The following is a 12,861-nucleotide window of genomic DNA, read 5'->3' on the forward strand; positions in this document are numbered from 1 at the left end:
GCTGACTGATGCTCCCATGTCTGCTTGAAATTCGACCAGCCGCCCATCCACAACCTGCGTCAGCAAAACATGCCAGGGTAACACATGTGGGGTGGCAGAGACAGCCCCAGAGTCCAGGGAAACCAACAACTGCCTCACAGCCCACTAGTGGTCACAAACAATTGCCAAATAACCTATCTGATGGCATACCCCCCCCCCCCCCCCCCACCATATGACCTATATATGCAGCCAGTTGCAGCAAAAATGCAACAAATTACAATCAAGGCAGGACCACCTGTTTGTCCAACAAGCGGAAGAAGAACAATACTGAGAATCCAAAAATTACAATGCTGCAAGCAACGCAAAACTGCCAATTTCAGTGCAGATGAAGACTGGCAGCGCTGCAATGCCACTTCGCTGGAATCTTCATCTGTGGCAACACATGCTGACTTGGCGAGAGACGAGGAAGCCTGTGGTATCCTGTGTGACGCCAGTGTCTCTTTACCATGCAGATCTGATTGAGGCAGCAGCCAATTATCTGAAAGGACATCCCTTGCCACGGCATAAGCTCACGCAATTTCACAGTCTGGACAACGTTGGCTAAAGACAGGACATACAAAGTCAATGAGCCACATATGACTGCTCTGGGAACTTGGGGTGTTGGTTAAACAGCAACCATGCCACCATTCGATGGGTTTGATAACCAAAGTACTGCAGAAGTAACTAACAGACCCTGTCAAAGGGGAGTTTCTCGGGCTCAGTGGAGGGCTTCAAATTTTGGACAACTTCATATAAACCTCCGCTGGACAACAACAAGGTGGCCCATCAACTGGACTGACAATACACCTTACCTGACAGTGCAGCAAGAACCAGTGCATGTAGCTACCCTCCTTTCCATAGACTCATTGAAACCAGCAAACTGTGTCATGGGTGGAGAAGAAAACTGTCCAGCGCTAGCCTGGCCACCGAATGGTGAGACAATGGCATGAAGCAAGCCCGCATTTCAGTTTATTTCTCTTGCTGCTGCTGGTTCTTCTCTGGGCACACCTGCATTGCAGAAAAGCCAGGTCCGTTGTGGCCCAAAGGTAACACTACAAAAAAGGGTAAAAGAAATAAGAGCATCAGATGCATAAGAACGTCCTTTGTTGCCTCTTTAGTATCGCCCTCACTGGCGTGACAATGCTGACTCTCTACACTGTTAGCACAGATACTTCACAGGCTTATGATGGCTCAGTAACATGCAGGGAACAAAACACCATGGGAGAAAACAGACACTGTGTGTAAGTCAATCTATGGGATGCAGAATGTCCAAACCCATGTAAAGACATGCATGGCAATAAACAAGGACCTGACTGGCACAAGCAGCTAATGGCTAAGGACAAGACAACACTTGGCATGAAGCGCAAGGCGAGATCTGTGTCAGCTCTAACTCGCTCAACTTACTGCCCTGTGCAAGTAAACACTTCCATCACCAGGTCTGCCCATAATATGCGACACATGACCTCCATGGCATCTGCCTCTATTGCAATGTCCACTGGTGGGGATACTAAAATAACATATTCAGTTATCTGTGTAACCAGTCATTTATAAGGACCATTTCCTAAATGGTAGAAGTCATCATATTTCTGTCCAGTTTCACTTATGCCAGTATTCTCAAAAAATTTTTACAAAAGGTAATATACATTTGACTTGTTAACCACCTGAAAACAAACGACATATTGTTGAAGTCACTATTCGGATTCATAAAGGGCTCCGGTATTGAGGTCATCTACACATACAGCAAGAATGTACTATATTCGTTAGACAATAAATTACAAGCTTTTGGTAATTTTGTGATCTGTCAGTGGCACTTAATTGAGTAAATCACAAATCCTTTTAAGTAAATTATAATATTGTAATGCAACAGGCAATGCTACAAAATGCTGCAAATCCTATATCCTAGACTGGAAACAAAAGGTTTCAATAGGAAAGAGACATATATTAAGTTATCAGGCATCATCCAACTGGGAAATAATTACACGTGGTGCCCCACAAGATTCCATATTAGGATCAAATTTGTTTTGTCTGTAGATGACACAAACATTGCAATAAATAGCAGGTCAAGTGCTATCTTAGGAAGATCAATTAACGAAATATCATGGACATTAATATGTAGTTCTTTGCCAATTGATTGTCATCAAACTTTTTACAAAAATATATGCAGTTTACAATTTGCAACATGTTTCCCACCAGTATATGCCTAAAATATAACAAGCGTATAGAAAAAGTTGACAATATTATGAAAAGGAAAGTTGCTACCCACCATATAGCGGAGATGCTGGGTCGCAGATAGACACAACAAAAAGATTTTCGCTCTTAAAGCTTTTGGCCAATGGCCTTTGTCAACAATAGGCTCACATACGAGCGCGCGCGCGCTGACACACACACACACACACACACACACACACACACACACACGTAAACGCAACTTATACATACAACTGCAGTCTCAGGCAACTGAAACCACACTGAAAATCAACTGGGAGGAGCATACCACAGTCAATTTCTGTGTAATTAATATTGGTACATAATATATATATACAATTTATCAGCATGAATTTTTCTTTTGTTAGATCATGATTCTTTCTCTCAGGAATATTATCTTTTCTTATCACTTTTACTTACTTACATGCAAAAGTAAATATGAGGCGGGTTCTTGAAGGACCACTGTTATTCGTGTACCAACTTTAGATTTTCAACGTGGTGACTAAAATATAGTTGCCGTTAACTGAATTGAATGTAATTTTGTTAATTTCTATTTATTGATTGCAAAGCCAGGCTCGAGAGAATTTCGATTGTTGCCGTGGAGTGGACAAGATTTTTCTTACTGAACTAATGGAATCTGTATAATTTAAAAAATGAACTTTAACGTAAATTACTTATCTGTTACAATTTAGAAAGGTTCTTACAACGAAATCTCTCTCATTTATAGTTACTGTTAGCACTGAAAAATAAATTAATTTTTTCGGCGCGTAATGGCCGACCAGAGGCTGCATCAGAAGATGAGCTTCCCGCAGCGCAAATCACTGAAAAAATGCTTATTAAAAATAATTAGCCACTGGGAGTATTTGACAGTGACAACTATTACAAAGAAATTCATTTTGTGATAACAATAATTAGTTTATTTTAGTAGAATACCGAATAACTTACACAAAATATGTGTAGCCGCTCAATAGCTCTCTTCCGTATCGCGAAATAAAACAGTGTGTGTACTGCAAAGTACGTCCTTCCTCGTCGGCCATACAGTCGCGTCTATTCGACCCTTTTTTATTTTCATGGAGATGTTTTAAATAAAGATGATATTTTTAAATTATCGCTGCCTATCAGTTGTTTCAAGAACTTTAACTGTATCTTTTATACTAATTATATTCATAAAGTACTTAACTACCGTTTACAACCGATAAAATTGTCAATATTTACGCGACGTACCGTCACACCCACAAGGTTCCATATTAGGATCCTTTACTTTTTCTTGTGTATATCAATGCCCTCTCATCCACAACTTTACCAGATTTCAAATTTGTTTTGTCTGTAGATGATACAAATATTGCAATAAATAGCAGGTCAAGTGCCGTCTTAGAAAGATTAATTAACGAAATTTCATGGACATTAATAAGTAGTTCTTTGCCAATTGTTTGTCATTAAACTTTTAAAAAATATATGCAGTTTACAACTTGTAACATGTTTCCCACCAGTATATACCTACAATATAACAAGTGCATAGAAAAAGTTAACAACATTATGAGAAGGAAAGTTTCTACCCACCATAGAGCAGAGATGCTGAGTCGCAGATAGACACAACAAAAGGATTTTCGCTCTTAAAGCTTTCGGCCAATGGCCGTTGTCAACAATACACACACACACACACACACACACACGTAAACGCAACTTTCACATACGTCTGCAGTCTCAGGCAACTGAAACCACACTGAAATTCAACTGGGAGGAGCGTACCACAGAACTGTTGAAGCACCTAAACAAATCTTTATTTGCAATCCGAATGCTGTCATACATAGGTGATAGCAAAAACAGAAAGCATCTTTCACTTACTTTCATTCCATAATGTCATATGGGATTACTTTTTCAGGTAAATCATCAAGCCTAGCTAAAGTTTTCCAATTCCAAGAACATGTAATAACAATTATTTGTGGTGTGAACTCCAAGGCCTTTCCAATATATCGCTTAATAAATATACCTATTTTTCAAACCAACAACTCAGTTCATGGAATCAATACTAGAAATAAGAATAATCTTCACAAAGGTTTAATGTTGCTTACTTCAGTCCATAGAGATCCCCATTATTCTGGTTAAACACCAACCATGGCACCATCGCATGGATATGAAGACCGATGTACTGTGTAAGCAACTGACAGAGCTTGTCAAAGAGGAGTTTCTTGGGTCCAGTGAAGAGCTTCAAATTTTGGACAACTTTGCATAAATCCACTCTTCTGGACAACAAGGTGGCTAATCAACTGGATCAACAAAACACCTTACCTAACAGAGCAGCAAGAACGGGTCCAGGTAACTCTGTCATCTTTGTCTTTTGTTTTAATATTTTTTTCACTTGTTCCTCATCCATGAGGACTATTTTACTCGAGATCTGTAGCAGGAACATTTGTTTTTCTTTGTAAATATTTATTGTGTGTTCTGGTTTTCTGACATGTTCTACATCCTGGTGAATCTCCTCCAGTGTTGCCATAATTTTGCCAAAATGAAAGTCTTGATTTACAGAAATAGTTTTAGCATTTTTTTGCTGACAAAATTCAGATCTGAATGGTAAGTAAAAAGATAAGTTGACCCACCAAAAAAAAGTGTTCTGTATAACAAAATATATCAGGGCTTCTGTATTTCTGAATGTTTTTATCTCTAATTCTGAATGAACAGCAAGTTATCGCGACCTTCAAAGATTTATGACCTGAAATGTAAGTAAACAGGTCAGTTGTGCAAATAAAAGCCATTTTTAGTTAAAGGATTTCTGTATTTATTGAGTTACCTTGAAACTTGAATTAACAGTAAGATTTTGCTCCTTCTCCCATACAGGATTTATGAACTTTCCAGGGGAGAAAAGTTGTGAGATTGGACAAGATACATTAATTGAATATGTAGTATAAAATAACATCAAAGTTTCAAAAATAAGAAACACACTCAGTGTTTTGTCAAACAAACAATTTAAATCCATCAATGAAAACCAGTCAAAACTCCTTTGTGAGAGAAGCAATCCATCAATTCAATTCAGTTCAGTGGCACTCTCAGCCAGTATCTGTGACTTTTTGCCTTTCAGTTCATTAACTTGTTGGACGATGCTAGCTTTCTTGGCCTCTCCACCTTCTTCACACTGCTTCTGCTTTAAGCCTCACCATTCTGATCTCGAACACTGTTATAGTCCAGAATCATTCTCTTGTAAACATCAGCCTTGAATACACCACCAGCTGACTTCTGGCTGACATATACTTGATGTCTGTCTACCAGTGACTTGATTGATTATCACACACCCCTTATTAATGGAAAAACCTTGTGCTATGAAGGCTTGACCATGCCCCAAAATGAGAACCTTTTGAAAAAATCTATATAAATGCTAACAGGTGGTATCATCATCCAATTAGTCTCTCCAAAAGTGATCAATTCTCATCTCACTTCTCTCGTAACTTGCACAGAGATTTAAAAATTCTTGCTTACCAAGAAGTTTGGAGAATTCTTTTTCAACTTTATCACAGTTCTTAGCACTAATCCAACTCTGGAAAGAGAATTTTTGCAAGGCATTTGAGATTCTACTCTTGCTAATCCTTGAGCTGCAATTTCTTACAAATGAATTACAAACGCTTAGGCACCTACAAACCCTGTAATTCAAAGGTTACTCTAGAAGGTGTTTTGAGCATGGTTACAAAGCCCCTGTACTCATATCTTTCACAGGCACTTCTACCTTTCTCAGCTCAGACTGTACAGCATGACCCGTCTTCGGCAGGTTTAAGACTAGCTTCATCACAAAGTTTTATCACATATAATGACTTTGCAGAAGATAGTACTTCAGGCTTAACTACTATGGACATTACGTCAGCAAGAGTGGAAGACAGAACATCGTACAGGAACCCACCATACATTGGAATTCCCTAAAAAGAAGGGTGAATTGCCTAAAAACAAAAACAAAAAAATGATATTTTAGCAGGCAGCAGATAATCTTCCAGGTACTTAAATGTCATTTGCCAGCTATAAGTATCTTTTCTTTCTTGTTCTCCTTTATTTTGTGTGCACAAGTCTTTGTCAAGGGGTAGCTTTTTACATACTAAGCAGCCACGTCTTCCATGTCCAGTCAGCGCACAGAGCAAAACTTTTTAGGGAAGGGCAGATTTTAGGGCTTATTAAATCTTTTATAGAAAGCTCCTCTCACAGGTACATTCTTCAACACATTATAAATCAATCTCAGAAAAGGTACAAACCCTATTAGTCTGTAAGGCTGCATTCTTGAAACTCTGGTGGTCTGTATGAAGACCACAAGATCCCTTATTAATAAAGATTGACACACTGTCCCCATGAATACTCTTCAGATCAAGATGCAAGTCCTTCAAGAATTCCCTCTTGAAATCTGGGCCATCCATTGATATCTGAAGCATGTTGTTAAGATCCAGGTCAGAAGTTTCTTTCTTAAAACTGTCTAATATATCGGCAGCAGTTGTATGGCCTAAAAAAAGTGCGGAGCTAATCCATAAATGATACCACTGCCACTCTTATTGGTAGCTGCTTGGCTAGTGGTCATTGGCACTCAGCAGTGGTGATGCTGACTACAAGCTGAGGGGAGTGGTGGGGAGGGGATAAGTGAGAGGAAGAATGGAGTGCACAACACACAGCAGATACTTGGCTGCACTCAGTTAGTGATGATGCGTGGTGTCTGTGAACAAACCATTTCATCCATTCAGCCAAAAACGTGATTTTTCAGCATTTTTTCCTAATTTGCCAGGCAAATTTTAAATTCCCTGATTGTCAGAACTTGTAGCAACCCTGTCTTTACTACGGATCTATTGGAACAAAAAGTACATCTAATTCTATCAGAACCTGCTTTCTTTGGAATTATTATTAGCTACATTCTACATGAAGTCTGAGGATATTTCGCATGTCTCATACATTTTGCACACCAGGTGGAGTAGTTTTGTCATGGCTGGCTATTCCGAAAATATCGTTAGTCCTTCAGGAATGTCAGCTCATCTACTCCAGGAGCCTGGTTTCAGCTAAGGTCTTTCGGTGCTCTGTCAAATTCTTCTTGCAGGATCTTGTCTTCATCTGATTCCATTCTCCTTTCTGTAATACTGTCTTCAACTTCATTTCCCTTGTATATCCACTCAATATATTCTTTCCACCTTTCCCTTCATACTGGTTTTCTTAGAGTTCTTGATATTCATACAGCTGCTGTTCTTTTCTCCAAAGGTCTTTTACTTTCTTTATGGCAATGTAGTAGTCCCCTAGTTACATGTGCTTCTACAGACTTGCATTTGTCCTCTAGCCATTTCTGCTTAGCCTTTGTATACATTTGTATTCTCTTTTGCCTGCTTGATCATATTTTCCTCTTTCATCCATTAAAATCAATATCTCCTGTGTGATTTGGGATTTCTATTAGGCTTTGCCTTTTCACCTATTTGATTTTCAGCTGCCTTCACTGTTTCATCTCTCAAAGCTACCTGTTTTTCTTCTACTGTATTTCTTTCCCCCACTGCAGTCAATCTTGCTTAATGCTCCCTGTAAAACTCTCAACAACCTCTGGTTTGTTCAACTTACTCAGGCCTTATCTCCTTAATTTCCAACCATTTTGCAACTTCTTCAGTTTTGATCTACACTTCATAAGCAAAAAATTATGGTTCAAGTCCATATCTGCCTCAAAAAGGTGTTACACCATAAAATCTGGTTCCAAAATCTCTGTTTTCACATTACATAATCCATCTCAAACCTCCCAATGTCTCCTGTGTTTTCCACATATACAATCTTCTTTCATGATTCTTCAACTGAGTGTTAGCAATGATTAAATTATGCTCTGTACAAAAATTCTACCACGTGGATTCCTCTTCCATTTCTTTCTTCCCAGTCCATATTCTCCTACTATTTTTCCTTCTCGTCCTTTTCCTCCTATCAAATTCCAGGCTTTCCACCCCCCCCCCCCCCTCCCAAAAAAAAAAAAAAAAACCAATCAAAATTAAATTTTCAATTTCCTTCCTGCTACCTTAACTACTCTTTCAATCTCTTTGTCATCTGTGGAGAAAGTTGGCAAATAAACTTGTGCTATTGTAGTGGGTCTTGGCTTTGTGTCTATCTTGGTTACGATAACGAGTTCACTAAGCAGTTGATAGCAGCTTACCCACAATCTTATTCTCTTACTTATTAGACCTACTCCTGCATTATCCCTATTTGATTCTGCATTTATAACCCTGTACTCACATGACCAGAAGTCCTGTTCATCCTTCCAAAGAACTTCACTAATTTCCACTATATCTGACTTCAATCTATCCATTTCTCTAAACTACCCACACAAATAAAAGATTTAACATTGCACACTCTGACCACTAGAATTGCATTTTGTTTTTCTGATGACATCCTCAAGATTTGTCCTTGCCCAGATATCCCAAGGGGAGCTATTTTGCCTCCTATCATCATTAAGCCTTATAGCAGAACTTCATAGCGTTGGAAAAAGAATGACAGATGTCATTTCCCCTTGATTTCTGGTCCTCACCATGGCTAGGTTTAGCCTCTCCACAGATAACCTGCTTTTGTGTCAGCAAGTAAGGCATGGCTACCTGTATCACAGAGGGCACACAAGCTTCCCCACCTAAAAACCACATATGGTTTCACAAAGTTGTCAGACATTAAGTGGAAGACAGCCTTGGATAATATGTACACATGGAAAAAAGTATCATTTACATTACACGAAGAAACAGCTGCATGAAGTCTATAAAAGGTGCAAAATTAGGTGGTCTTAGCATTCTGGTAAAATATACATATTAAATCTAGTGTTCTCACTTCCTAACTTTCACCACCAACTTTGCTTTGAATCGAGCCTCTCTGTTTCTTAAAGGTGTTCATAAAAGTGCATTAAAAGTAGTGAGATGTGGTTGTCTCTTATTAGGAATCTTGCACTTGCAGGTACATCAAATGTTTCTTCCATTACCCCCATATCACTGTAACATGTAATCATATCAATGAGTTCAAATAATTTGTATTCCACACTAGATGCAGTACCTCATACACAAACAAAAACTGATGACACACTCTGAATGCTTGGAAGCAGAGCAGTAACTAATTATACGATAGCTATGATATATTGCGTACCGTCACATAGTCAGTATGTTTGTATATTTGTCAATGTAAGAACTAAATATATGAATCAGTCTTTTGTACAATGTAGCTATGTCATTTAAAACCACTAGCTTAAGATCAGAGGTTTTTGTTTTTATATATCTTTATTAATTAAGCTAGTTGGAAACAGTTCAGAGTGAATACAGAATAATGTCTGCAGGTGTATCACAGTGTGGAAGTGTTGCATTAGTGCATGTTCTACACAGCAGTTACTCCTACTTATCGTTGTATCTGCATGCAATGAGTATCTGTTAGGAAACAAACTTGTCCCATCCACTCACAGCAACTGGTGTTGACAAAAGCAATGCCCACTTTACTCTTTTCCCTCAAGTTAGCATTCAGTACAGTTCAGTTCTGTCTTGGGGTCGGTGGGCCCTGTGAAGGATCACTTGGGAGTCGGACTATCTGAAGATCCTTTCAAGACATGTCAATTTAAGAACTGTATACAAATACACACATCCCCAGCTGTGTTCCAAATGGGGAGAGGTTTGTAGGGGGGGGGGGGGGGCCTTGGACTGTAGCAGGGTACCCCAACAATGCACTCTCCCTCCCCACCTCACTATCTGTGTCATGCTTTTATAATCACAGAGGGACCTGGAAGGCACAAATATATAAGACATCTACCAAAGGATAACGTCAGTCATTTGAACTGTCCACTGAAGGTAACAAATTAGCTTAAATAAAAATATTGATACTGTTGTTCCAATCTGACCGGTTTATCATAATGTGGTAAGCCCACGTTCTATCACCAACCTCTTTTAAAACTGTGCACTTGAATAGCTGTAATACGTTTTGCAAAATTTTCAGTTTTCAACTTTGCTCTCATGGGGTCATTCAATTATGTGCCATCACTCTATACTGCCCACAATAAACCGACTGTAACGATTTTACTTTTGTGTGGAGCTACAGTCATATAACTTATGTGTATGTACTGGCTGCTTAGGCACAGCATAGTGAAGTTTAAAACCTGTGATTTGGTTATCTATTTTATTCCACAACTATATCAAGTGTCTTGATAATTGCCAGTAAAATTGGATTGTGTGACCGAAGCTACATGTTTTGATGACGACTTGGGTTCTACTCAAGTCTAATGATTTATAATACTTGTAAAACTTGATAAGGGCCGAAGGCCAAAATCTAGATTGTGAAATAAAACCTGTTGTACAGTCAAATGGCTATTATATCTTTCAGAAAAATGGCTGTAGCTGCTTCTGATAAAAATATATTTTCACTTCAGCTGGACTTGTAGACCACATTTTCATTCAATCAATAAAGTATCCAGAGAAAGCTTTCATCCTTGCAAAATAGAAATTATTGGCAAACCTCTGGTTGATGACACTTTTTCAATTAAAAACTACCAGCTTACATTTCTTATCCTTTTTCGCATTGGTTAGATATAAATTGTTGCCACGAAGACAACGAATCAAGTTGGGGTATTCCACAACTTTCTGAATGCAATTAAATCCAACAGTGCTCAGTAGAAACACTTGACAACATGTGTTCTTAACAACTGATTTGCTGTTTGTAAGTCCTTTACACATAAGCCACAAATGGTACAGATGTGCAACTCGGGAAGTCAATGGATTCCACACAGCATCACTATATTTACATACAACACATTCTACTATGCCAACAGTACCATTTGTTATTAGGTACTTCTGTGAGGCTCTCATAACTCTGCTGCCAATATTTCGAGTAGAGTGGTTGGTACAGCTACTTTCTTCTGTTTATGCTGTTGAGGTTACGGTCGCCTCTGGCCAAAGTTGATCATTTATTGATCCTGAGGATAAGTAAGATTTTATTTCTTAATTAAAACAGTTATTTTCTAGTTGTTAAAGCCTTAATTTATATATCTTATTATTAGTTTAAACCCAGGATGAGCCTTCTGTGCCATTGAAATTGTGTCACCATTATATGTAAGACCACCAGACTAGACCAAACCACTCCGAGGGACACCACCAATTTAGAGGAGAGCTCTCTGAGTGTTTCACCACTCAAATAAAAGTTAGACAAGGTGATGGCCTCTCATGGATTGCAAGATCATCAGGGAATCTACACACTACCATTAGGAACTCCTATGAAGATATGATACAAGAAAAATAACCTCAATGTAGCCTGCCTAGCCTCTTCAAATGACCTTTCTTGTCAGCCAACAACAAACAGGAGGCTACTCACCAACTACAGTCTCTACAGCATAGCAGCTATGACCAATTTGAGGTGTGTGTGTAATAAAAACTGAGTTAATGACCAACATATACGGAGCCCCATCTGAAATTCCATTAGAAGGCACCACCACTTGCAATGTTCCAAGTGGATTTCAGCAAATGAGAGTGTGAATTTGGAATAAATATCAGAAGTATGAAGATGGAGATGATCTACCACTCTCGCAAGTGTTTGCATCTCCAAGTACCTTAAACTCAAACATCACCACTCAGTAGGTGGGTCCTCCATAATATATTTGCCTGTGAATGTCTCTTAATGAACAGGAAACTCGAGCCTGAGGAATGGTAAATCCTAAGGAGTATACTAAGGCCAATAAGAGAAGAGGATCACACCTAAGACACAACAGTGCTTTACCATCCCCAAGAAGATATGATGACATCTATGAGCAAAGGCAACTGGCCTTCTATGGACATTTAACCAACATGAACATTTGCAGACTCACAAACAGGATCTTCAGCATGACAGGGAGACGGAAAGCCTCCAAAAACAAATAAATGACCACACTGAAATCAGAGCTGGAGCAACTTGAAATTCCACTACAAACCATACAAGACCAGTCCAAATTCTGGCATATCATTCTATAAGGGGTATACCCAGTGTGTCTTACCAAAAAAAGAGAGAGAGAGAGAGAGAGAGAGAGAGAGAGAGAGAGAGAGAGAGAGAGAGAGCACGTGAAGCAGCAGACTGAAGTGGACAGAGGAGAGGAAGTTTGCTCACAGCAAGAAAATGGAAAGCTTTCTGAGTAAGAGGAAACAGAAGATTCCGTACCCCATAGTCCTAAGTGGGCACAAACAAAAAAGGAGGATCGAGTATGTACAGTGTAGTTTTATTTGTGTGTTACAAATTCCAGATAAACAAAGGACTAACAGATGCTGGAGCTCTTCAGGAATTCGGCTCACTTCTTGAAGGAGATGTTTCTAATAGGATATTTTTTCAGATGCAGATGAAGGAGAGGCAGTAGTAACTGAGTTAGAAGTTAGTTCCAGACAACAGACATTCCCCAAAGCCTGACTGTTGAGATTAAAAGCCAGACGAAGTTGATGTAGATGACGTTCCTCTTGGTGATCAGATACAGAACACCATTACAGATTACCAGTTAGGAGTGGTGGTGATGGGAACAAGTGGGCTCAGTTTTGTCATATGCAACAGCTTTCTCCTCCACCACGTTTCAATCAGTTTTGTGATGATGCAATGACAAGAAATTTTTACGAACAAACAAATCTGTAATCAGAAAAATAACCTGTGCTAGTATTAATACTAACCAAAATGAAACTAAGCAGTTAATAC

This window comes from Schistocerca serialis, chromosome 2 (assembly GCF_023864345.2).
Source record: "Schistocerca serialis cubense isolate TAMUIC-IGC-003099 chromosome 2, iqSchSeri2.2, whole genome shotgun sequence".
Taxonomy (NCBI): domain Eukaryota; kingdom Metazoa; phylum Arthropoda; class Insecta; order Orthoptera; family Acrididae; genus Schistocerca; species Schistocerca serialis.